This window comes from Phalacrocorax aristotelis, chromosome 1 (genome assembly GCF_949628215.1).
Source record: "Phalacrocorax aristotelis chromosome 1, bGulAri2.1, whole genome shotgun sequence".
Taxonomy (NCBI): domain Eukaryota; kingdom Metazoa; phylum Chordata; class Aves; order Suliformes; family Phalacrocoracidae; genus Phalacrocorax; species Phalacrocorax aristotelis.
The window spans coordinates 155,299,036-155,309,618 of NC_134276.1; the positions used below are offsets into that span (position 1 = coordinate 155,299,036).

The 10,583-nt window shown below is 50.7% G+C and overlaps 1 long non-coding RNA gene across 1 annotated transcript; it reads left to right on the forward strand.

Moving 5' to 3' along the window:
• Positions 1–3,409: 3,409 nt before the first annotated feature.
• On the forward strand, positions 3,410–7,525 carry LOC142068184 (uncharacterized). The gene is made up of 3 exons (XR_012664214.1): positions 3,410–3,589; positions 4,877–5,065; positions 5,554–7,525. It is a non-coding gene; the product is annotated as an uncharacterized LOC142068184 (long non-coding RNA).
• The last annotated feature ends 3,058 nt before the right edge of the window (positions 7,526–10,583 follow it).

Below are 10,583 nucleotides of genomic sequence, written 5' to 3' on the forward strand. Positions count from 1 at the left end.
GATGCAACCTGCCCTCCAGCTGCTGAAATGCCACTGTGTGGGAACACCAGTTTGGTGCAGGCACAGAGCCCGGGGGGACGGAGCTGCCATGTCCCCATTTGCCCAGGGAAGGTCTCATGGAAGGGGCATGGAGAGGAGAGGCTGGTAGCTCTGCCACCAACCCACCACCAACTCTTTCCCATTTTGCTGACTTTTTGCAGTCCAAGATGAAGGCGTTTTGCTTTATCTGGCTTTTTGCTTTAACTGCCCTCACAAAGCCACTTCTTAGTTGGTGCCATTGGGAGCAACCGCCTTGCTTCTACAACTTAGACATTACTGGGATTCTCCTGTCCACCAAACTCAATGCAAATCCTGCTTATAAAGCACAAGCATGCTTTACAAGAGCTGCTGAAGCTTCACTGTGAAATGCAAAACTTGATGAAGGAAGTGAGGCTGTTTAGATATCATGGCTTCTACTAATTATTTTTTTTTTAAGTAGGAATTTTACAGTTTTCTTTAGCAAAAACTTATTTCTGAACAAAACTTGTTTGGTGACCTCCTTATGGATAGCCATAGGAGCTTTCTTGCCACAACTACTTAGAACTTCTTTAAAATACACCAGATATAATGAAAAATAGGAAGAGAAACTGAACTTTGGATAGCACCTTCCTCTTTAATGTGCACTCATTAGCACCAAAAAAAAGTCAGAAACTGGTTTTCCCAGCACAAAACTGAGAAATGGGCTCTTTAGTTGCATGTGTACAGCTGACTCCTTGCCATCCCTGTCCCTTATAGACACCCTTCAGGCTCCTTCAGCAGCCTCCATCCAAGCATCCTCCTGGTGCTTCTTTCCTGAACTCTATTGCTCTCTGCGCCAGAGCGCCCAGCACTGCCGTCCCAGCGGTGGAGCAGTTACGTGCCAGGGCTCCTTCATGGACCCAGGCACCATGATCTCTCAGGACTAAGCCTTCCCTTCAGGTTTGGACCTTACCTTTATTTCTCTTCTTGTGTCCTGTTGCCCATATTGTCTGAATAAGACCCACCTCGTGGTTGTTTCCGCGCGTAGCTAAGATCGCTTGTGCGAGCAGTGCTGGCGGGGAGGTACGAGACAGCTGAGGGCGGGCAGGGCAGGGCTGCATGAGCCCGTGTGCTATGTCTGGATGAGCGGTGCCTCTCCGTGGGTCGCTTGCCAAGCCAGCCCATTTACTGCGTCCGCTGTGCGGCTGGACAACACTGTGGTCCCTTGGGTGGTGGCATGGGCACTGCGGGGCCACCCTGCTCCCCGCACTGGAGGGACATGGCTTTCCCCATCTTCTCTCTCAGTCCTTCCAATGCCAGCATACGGTGGCACTGGGAGGAGTGCTGAGTGCTGTGCTGCAGCTGGGGACTGACCCCTTGGGAGGGTTTGGCAATTACGACTCTGTCCTGAGACAAGGGAATCTGGGTCCTGCCACCAGTCCTGCAGGATCTGGGGGGTGTAATGCTGCAGCCGCAGATGTGGCTCGCGCAGGGGGGGCCACGGCCACCGCTTGACAAAGCAGCGGAGGCTTGGCAGAGGCATCTGTGCTGCTCCTGAGGCCGGGAGGGATGTGGGGGGTGTGGGGGGTGCTCAGTGCACACTGAAGTCCGTGTTGCCAAGTCTGCTTCCTAAAGCAGCCTAGCACGGCTTGCTGGCCCTGCATCAGCGGTGTGGGGTGAGGGCAGCCCTCCTGCTCCCCTCACCAGGACCAGGTGACCATTCCCCACCTCCCAAAGGCATCGCAGGGTCAAATCTCTGGAGGGAGCAGGAGGCGCTCAGGAAGGGGCTGATGGGTGCCTCATGGGCACAGAGAAACAAGTGCCCCAAGTCTGTCTGTCCGCGTTGCTCTGCAGCCCCCCGCTCCCTACCTGCCCTCTTGGGCAGAAGGAGTACGGGCCCATGTGCCGGACGGGAACGTATGGCGGGGCGAGGGCAGGAGGCTTTTCACATGCGAGGGCTTCCTTCAACAAAGCCGTTTCTGTCCTGCTCCCAATATTTCTGCCTGTGTGGTTGGGGACCGGGGGGGTGGATGAGCACAAAGGACCCCAGACAATAGGGCGAGCGGGAGCATTCCTCACACCCATGGCGGCCGGCGAATGAGCTTTGTCTCCAGCCGCTGCCTCCCTCCGTTTCATTTTGGGGGCAGTCGCTGCCATTCTCCCCTGCTCCTTTGTTCCCGCGCTGCCTGCCAGGGGTGAGACAGGCAGGTGAGCGGCGCGCGAAGCAGGGGGCTGGCGACGTGCTGCGGCGGGTGCATATTAATAGATTTCTCCAGCCTGTCACTGGGTGTTTGACTTGATTCATGAGACTCCTCCGTCTTGGGGACGATGGATACGGCTGGGAGGGAGACAGTGGGGAGAGAGCTATTGTCTGCTGGGCCTGGGGCCCTGCTGATGCTGCTCTGGTGGCTGCCACCGCTGCCCCGAGCTGCAAAAGCGCTTTGCACCTTTGCCCCGACGTCCTTCCTGCCCTCTGTCCAGGGCGATGCGAGGGGGGACTGGCTGATACCCGCACACTATGTGTGTCCCTACAGCGTGAAGCCGCGCAGGGGAGAAGGCAGGCAGGCAGCATCCCAAACACGCTGCCTCAAAGTGCAAAAGTATTGCGCTCCCGTTGCAACGGGCTGTGTCCAAGGAGGGCTGCTCGTACGAGTGAAAATGCTTCCACCCAGTGCCTTAGTGCATCAGAAATCAAACACGGAAAAGCCTTTTGTTACGCTTTTTTTTAATGGCAGGTGTAGATTTTACACTAGATTTTATGATTGGCTATGATTTTTGAACAAAATAAATATGCAGCTGGTGGCCAGATATTAGCCAGGCAGAAATCAACCTCTGTCTTTGAAAGGCTGATTTAGGTTCAGTATTTGATAATGCTCATATGGAAAGGGTGTGTATGGTAATACCAGGGAAGGAAAACAAACAGGACGGAGAGTACTCCATCATGCTGACAAAGACCTGGATTGTACATGCTGGGGTGCACATAGGATTGTTTGCATATTCAGCTGACTCTGTCTTCCCTTTTCCCCATCCCAAGCATTGGTGGTGCCTGAGCTCCTTGGGGAGCTATTTGAGTTGGGGGGACAAATGATATGGGGGAGGGGGGGTGAAGTAGCACATGGACGAGGGATGAACGTAGAGACGGTACTGCTTTCGGGGGCTACAATGGAAAGGGGCTAGCTGGTGGGATAAAGCTCCAGGGGTAGGATTTATTGGACTGAATGTAGGAAGCTCCAGCTGAGCTTGTCTGACCATTTTCCTTTTATACTCCTAATATGCAGCTTGTCCCATCCTGAACTAGGCATTGAACAACACATCTAAATCGTGCTCCAGAGCAAAGTAAAGGTCCCAGGTTTTATTCTTTTTCTCTTTTTCTTTTTCTTTTTCTTTTTTTCTTTTCCTTTCTTTTTCTCAGCTTTCAAGGAATGAAGCTGAACTAAGGGGCAAAGGAGCATTTATTCCCAGTGGGTAAAGAGAGGAAGGCGGAAATTACAGATTTTCTCCGGCAATAGCACTCCCCAGGTGGCAAACCCCACATCTGAGTTTTCAGTAAACCTATCTGGACTACAAAGCAAACAAATCAAGAAACGTCAAGGTATATTTACTCTTCTGTTAACCTGCTGCTCCCACTGCCTCTCTGGCTCACGCTGGCGGCACGCAAGGGTGCACCCTGACTCTGTGCCCTGTGAAGGGGAAATGGCTGTGAGCCTGGCCGGGGTGAGGTGACTGAATGAGGACCTGGCTCCCAGCTCCCTCTCTCCAGCCATCGCAGCATGGAAAGGGGGTACTGGAGGGGAGCCTGCACCGGGAACAGTGGTGCTTGGGGGCTATGCCAGCCCTTTGTGCTGTCTGCTCTCAGTGAGGCAGAAAATTGGTTGTAAAGGGGAACCCACTCACACCTGTTTGCAGCTGAAGCTGGAGGAGCTTATGGTAGAGATGACCTGGACTTGACTGCTGTCAAATATTGGCTGCAAGTAAGATGGGTTTCCTGGCCACCATGTTTTACTTGATGATACCTCTAGAACCTCTGGGAAGAGCTTTTTCAAACAAGCTTGTCCTTAAGCTTTTTGCAGGTCTTTTTTTTTTTTCTTTTTTTTTTTTTTCTATTCATTCTTCCTTCTTATAAAGAGAATTAGGCAATCACAGCATTTTGGTGAAGTTGCCTCTTTAGCCTCTTGCTTCATAGCATGTGTCCTTCCTGAAGAATCAAGGAAATGCTGACAAATTGGGTGTAGGAGACTTGCCTGCCATTTCCCCATCTAATGTTCCTCGCTGCGCTGCCCTCGGAGCACGTCCTGCCCCTAGTTGCTCTGTTAACTTGTCTCTACTTATAACACTCTGTACATAAAACACAACTGGGTGCTTTTCACTCTGATTAAAATCATGCTGTGTAAAAGAAAATACAAATTAGCTCTGGCCTTTGGGCTCCTGACAAGTTTCCAGCACCACTTTCAGCACCTCAGAGATTGCGAACTCCACATCCTCTGTGCGGCGACGTCCGTCATGAGCTGGGCTGGCTGCCACACGTCCAGGTTCAGCTGTTAATACTCCAAGCAGCTTTTAGCACTGAAGGAGGAAGGGAGATTGGCAGCAGCTGGGTGAAATGCAGGAACCTGCTTTTTCTTGCTAGGGGACAATGATGTCGGAAGGCGTACCAGAAGGAGGATTTCCTGGGTAATTCCCCAAATCTTGATCTTTGTGCAAATACCTCCCGGTCTAATGTGTGCTGAGTGACTGGGGAGTTCAGTGCAGGGAGGGCTAATGCTTCAGTACAGGATTAACCCTTGAGGGAAAAGTACAGTAGTGTCTTATACAAACTATGGCTTACGTTTGCCAGATCTTTTATGCAACAAAGCACAGGATGCTTTCCTGCCTCCTCTAGGGATTCAAGCCTGGTACGCTATGTTACACCATTTCTGCGCTGCTGACAGAAGGGCTGAGGATGCAGCTATCACGTCACGTTTTAAGCAGAAACCTTTAAGTCTCAGTGACTTCCTCCAAGGACGCTGGACCAAACACCATCCAGACCCATGAGTGAACGAGCTGCAAATGACATCGCTGGTTCAAAACGGTGCGTGGGCATGACGTGGGTGAATGTTCCCTGCACTGGGTGTTTTCTAAAGGTCTCTGAAGCATGAGGCATGACTGAATGACTTGTGTTTTCTTTAAATGACGAGTGGGTGAATCTTGAATTGTTGGGCTGCTTTTATTTTTGTTAGATGTGTGTGGGCTGACAACATGACTCAGTATTTTCTCTGCAGATGCAAAGATCATATTGCCAGTTCTGGGTATACTCCGGGCAGTTTCATGCAGGGAACTGGAATGCTTTTTTAGTCCAGAGCTTTGCTTTTTGGCAGCCTTAAGCCTCTTGATGTGAAAATAAAGACACAATTTTAAAAATGAGTGCTTTTCGAAAATGTACAAAAATACACTGAAGAAATGACCGAACACGGGGAAACCACCTCTACCCTCATGTTTTCCCAACAATTTATCTGATTATTTTCATGTTATTCTGGAAATGTCTATTAATGCCTGATTTTTCTTTCTGATTCTCCCTAGCTCGACTGCTCCTGGGCCACCTCTTTGTTTGCTGAGTATGATCTCTGGTATTTGTTTAACCAGCCGTGCCCTGCCAGGTGACAGCCACTGTCCTCTGACTGATGGGTGCAAGTTCTCCCCCTGCTCCCAAGGCACAAGTAGGCATACTTGTGTGTACATGTATGTGGTTTGGCCAGTACACAGAAGTGGCAAAAGTCCCAGAAAATTTCCCTTTCTCCCTTCTGGCAACCTCCCTGCTCTGCTCCCTCTCTTTATCCTCCCTGTATGCCATCTACAGCATATGGCATGTGCTTTGGGAGATGCATGTGGCCAGGCATGGGCCATGGATGTTTTTATTGGGCAATTATGAGTGCTTTCTTCTCCCACCCCCTCTTCTTTGCTGCTGAGCAGAGTGCTGGTAGTCATGGCCTTGATAAGAATAGGTTGCTTGCTAAGACACTTACCTCTAATCATAGCCCAGTGTTCTAGAGCTACCGATAAACTAATTTTCCCTGCTGATACTAGCCCTCAGCCCACCATGAACCTTGCTGAAGATCTAGGAAAGGCTAGACAATAATACACTTGTGGGTGAAGGATGTTGTACAGCACAGGTTGTCTTTTGGGAGATCAGAAGACGATGTGCCTACTGACATATTCTGTAGAGCATACAGGGTGAAATGCATTACATACACCTTGTATTTTTGATCTCTAAGAGTAAGTTTAACCACAGAAAAATTCCCACACTCAGCCCCTAGCAGTGGCCTTGGCTAATGCAACCTGTACGTAGCACCATGACACAGACACCACTACGATCTTTACTCTGTACTGGCCTGTACAACAGTGAGACATACCTGACTGATAGCTAATTATAAGCCATATGTGCAAGCATGTACTGTAGTGCTAGGGGACCGTATCATCCTCCTATCATTCTGATTCCTCAGTCCTAAGCTCTACTCCCTATTCCTGACATTTTCTCTAGCCTCCACTGTCCACCCATGGCTATAATTCACCCCAAACTTAAGGTTGAATGCATTTATCATCCCTCCAGCCCTCATGGGAAACTGCCTGATTTGTTTAGCACAAATGCCTTTGCAGCCCTCTCCCAGAATGACAAAAACTGGGTACCAGATCTTACCATACCCTGCAATCCTCACATTATTCAGGAATAATCCTAGACTTTCAGCCCTTTTACCCTGAAGTCTGATTCCAGCCTTAACCATGAAACTATCAGCCAACACTCCCCCAAACACAACCCAAAGCCTCTTGCCCTGCTGCGTACCAGCCCTCAGGCTTGCCCTGAGGAGCACAGAAAGAGGCATTGGTCTTTTAGACCTTGGTGTCCCGATCTCTAACCCTGACCTTAGTATTTACAAACCTGCTGCTCTTTAGATACAGGCCCGTACCTCTGAGTGCCAGGGATGATTAGAAAAGCCTGAGAATGGCTGATATGTTTCAGTGACCCCCTTCCTTTCTTTAAGCAAGCCTTGTTGCTCCTGCCTGCTTACTTCTCACTGCCCTTCTACTGGCTTTTCATCACCATCCCCACCCCTTGTCCTCCTGCCTCTGGATCTCCAGAGCTACTTGCTCCTCGAGAGCTGGTTCTGCAGCCCTCCCCAGCCCTGTGGCACTGCTGCCTCGCCTGCTGTTGGCAGTCACATCTCATCCAGGGGGCAAGTGTATGAACCCTACCTTGCTCATTACAGGGCACTCTGCGCCCCACATTGCACGCTGGCACGTCTTGCTGGCTGGGAGCCGAGGATGGAGGGTGCTATGGCCGCAGGTCTCTTCAGGTGTTGATGTGTTGCTGTGAATAACGAGCTCGCTTCTCAAGTTTTTTGGGGATTGGGTTCTAAACTGGCTTCATTTATTTCTTTAGATTCAAGGGTGGTATTGCAATTTTTTATTTCTAAACTGCATTTAATAAGACTGTCTTAGAAAAGCTCTCCAAGTCTCTGGGAAAAATACTTATTAAAAGTGGTTTTGTAATTCTCTTACCGTGTGTGGTCTTTGGTTTTTCTGAACTTTTGCTTTCTTACATTCAAGTATAGTTTAGTATAGTTGGAAAGAGAAAAGCTGACAGAGGGCAGATGAGACTGAGAGTGAGATGGAGCTGGTTTATCCTTCTGTTTTTTACAACAGATGGTGTAGGTATTCCCCACCTGCTTAAGGATTGCTCACAGCAGACTGAATTACTAACACACCTTGTTCTGACATAAATCACAACAGCAAAAGGATGTTGCTTGTGGGGTAGGGAAAGTGCTTATTAAATGGTGAGCTTCCCTTTGCACGCTTAAGGTCGCAACTTCTTTCTTTTCCAAAGAAACTATGTTTGTTGCAGTAATCAAGGCTGCTGAAGGGAAGAGGACCTTCCCTTCTCGGCACCAGAGTGCCAAGACCAACCTGCTTCCTCATTCTTTGCACTCTCACCACTGGGCAACTTTCTTCTATGTCAGCTGAAAACTTCCTCAGTGAATCCAGTAACACCGGACTCACCCTGAACAAAACAAGTTCTCCTCCCCACGTAACACACGCTAGGCAGCCTCACCCCCATCTCTTAAGGGAATACCCAATGGTGTGCTTTACCAAGGTGATTAAGAGTTCTGTCATTTGCAGACACCTCCTGAAACACAACATGTGTGTATTTTTATGGCCGCTTTGGATAAAGTTACCACTGCAGCTGGTAACTGCGACTTCAAGATAAAACTCTCCATGTGATAGCCTAAGAAACAGCAAGCTAAAGAGCAAGAAATTGTTCATTTTCAGACTCCAGCCCGGCTGCAGATACTGACGCTTCATTGCACACAGAATAATAACTTTAACAGTTGTCTCTTAATAGTTGTTATATTACCTGTGATGGTTTCTGCAAGAGTCTGCAGGCCCTACCATTAATACGCATCTCCCTGGCTGTGCTTTTGAATCAAATTGATAAAGGAAAAAAATATTTTTTTCTGAGAAAACCTCTCAGTATGTACTATTCCCAGGAACTCTGAAATCAGCATTTTGTTACCTTGCCGGTGGTTTTTACCCCTATTAAGCTTACCATCAACTTTTTAGAGAACTGATGCGCCCGTGGCCACATTCCGAGTTTCTGAAATACTGGGATGTACTGGAAAACAAAAGAGTACTGAAACACCCACTGACAACATCCTGCAAGTCAGAACTGCAAGCACTTTCTAAAGAGGTCAGGGTTTGGTCTGAGAATCTGGTATTTCTTGAAGATGTCCTTTACATTTCTTATATTTCTCGATTTCCTTCCCCGTTCAGTCACATAGCCTGTGTGCTGGATTTATTTGTTTTATGTCTCTTTGCTGTCCAATTTGCTGCCAAATCATCATCTCATGTTGCTGTCTTATATAAATGTTAACATCGGCTAGCTTCACAATAACAGCCTGGAAAGGAAACATTTACTTCTGAGCTTCCCCCTGCCTAACAAACGTACAGTGTATATATTTTTTTTTTTTTGTGCCTACTGGTGGTTCAGGGCATAGGATGTAAAATTATAATGCTGCAAGCACAGTTATCCTATTACAGTTATGCTCACCAGAACACGCACTTCAAGATATTTATTGTTTCACTGTTAGATTGGTACATTCAGTGCAGAGGACGTGACTCCCCATTCCTTATGCAACATAATCTCTACAGGTTCTTGAGACTCTCCCTGGAAGCAGGAAGAAAAAAGAAAAAAGCCTTCATTTTAAACTCTACTTTTTTGTCCTTGATGACATATAATCCATGCACCAGTGTTACTTTTGTGTCCTGTAGCTCTCTACAGCTACCTGAAAGGTCCCCGTAGTGAGGTGGGGGTCGGTCTCTTCTCCCAAGTTACTTGTGACAGGACAAGAGGAAATGGCCTCAAGTCGTGTCAGGGGAGGTTTAGACTGGATATTAGGAAAAATTTCTTTACGGAAAGAGAGGTCAGGCACCGGAACAGGCTGCCCAGCGAGGTGGTGGAGTCACCATCCCTGGAGGTGTTCAAAAAACGCGTAGATGTGGCGCTTCAGGACGTGGTTTAAGACACGTAGGGGTGCTGGGTTGATGGTTGGACTTGTTGATCCTAAAGGTCTTTTCCAACCTTAATGATTCTATGAAAGAAAGGGTGATGGACATGGAATGGAGCAGTGATGCAAACACACGCCGAGAGCTTGACAAGAAATAAACCCATTGCACACCCCAGCTCAACCGCATGAACACGCCGGCCTGCCCAGACTTCGTTAAGATCAGACGTGCCTCTGCCCTCGCACCCCTCCAGGAAAAGGCCCCGCAGCATTTCCACTGCAGCCGCATTCAGTCGGTGCGCTGGCGAGCTGGGAGGCACCTTCTTCGAAACAACGCAGCGCACGGACGCTATTGCGTGGGCTTCCTGCGATCCTTGCCCGGGCTCACACTGAGCCCACGCGAGACGAACCGAGTGAAAACCAAAGCAGACCGCGGGCCGCCCCGCGGCAGGGACGGAGGGAGCAGGGACGGAGGGAGCAGGGACGGAGGGAGGCCGGGGCACCGGGCAGCTCCCTCCCACGCGCGCCACCGCGGCCGCCGCCGCCACCCGTGACCACGCGGCCCCACGACCCGGGCGCGGGGGCCGCCAATGCGCCTGCGCGGCCGGCGGCGGCCCGACAACAAAGTCCTGTCTTCGGGCGCTTTCGGCGCTGCTCGGCTGATTCCGTCGCCGCCGCCGCGGCCGTTACATAAGGGGGAGCCGGCGCGCGCGGTGGGCCCGCCCCCTCCCTGCCCGTGTCCTCGCGGCACCCCGCCCCTCCCCCTCCCCGCGTGACACCACCCGGAGGAGGGGGGCGGGGGGAGGGGCAGGGCCAGCGCGTGCCTCCCCGCGCCCCGCCTCCCGGGGCACGTGCGCGCTCCCCCCCTCACCCGGCTCCGCGCACGCTCAGTTTCAGCCGTTGACCCGGGAGGGGCGGGCCCTCCGCGGGGCGCAGGCGCGGGGGGGGGGCGGGCACCTTGAGGGGAGGGCGGGCATCTTGCGGGGAGGGCGGACGGGAGGGGGCGGTTCCCCCTTCCTCCTCCTCCTCCCCCCCGCCTCCGCGGGGGCCGGGTGA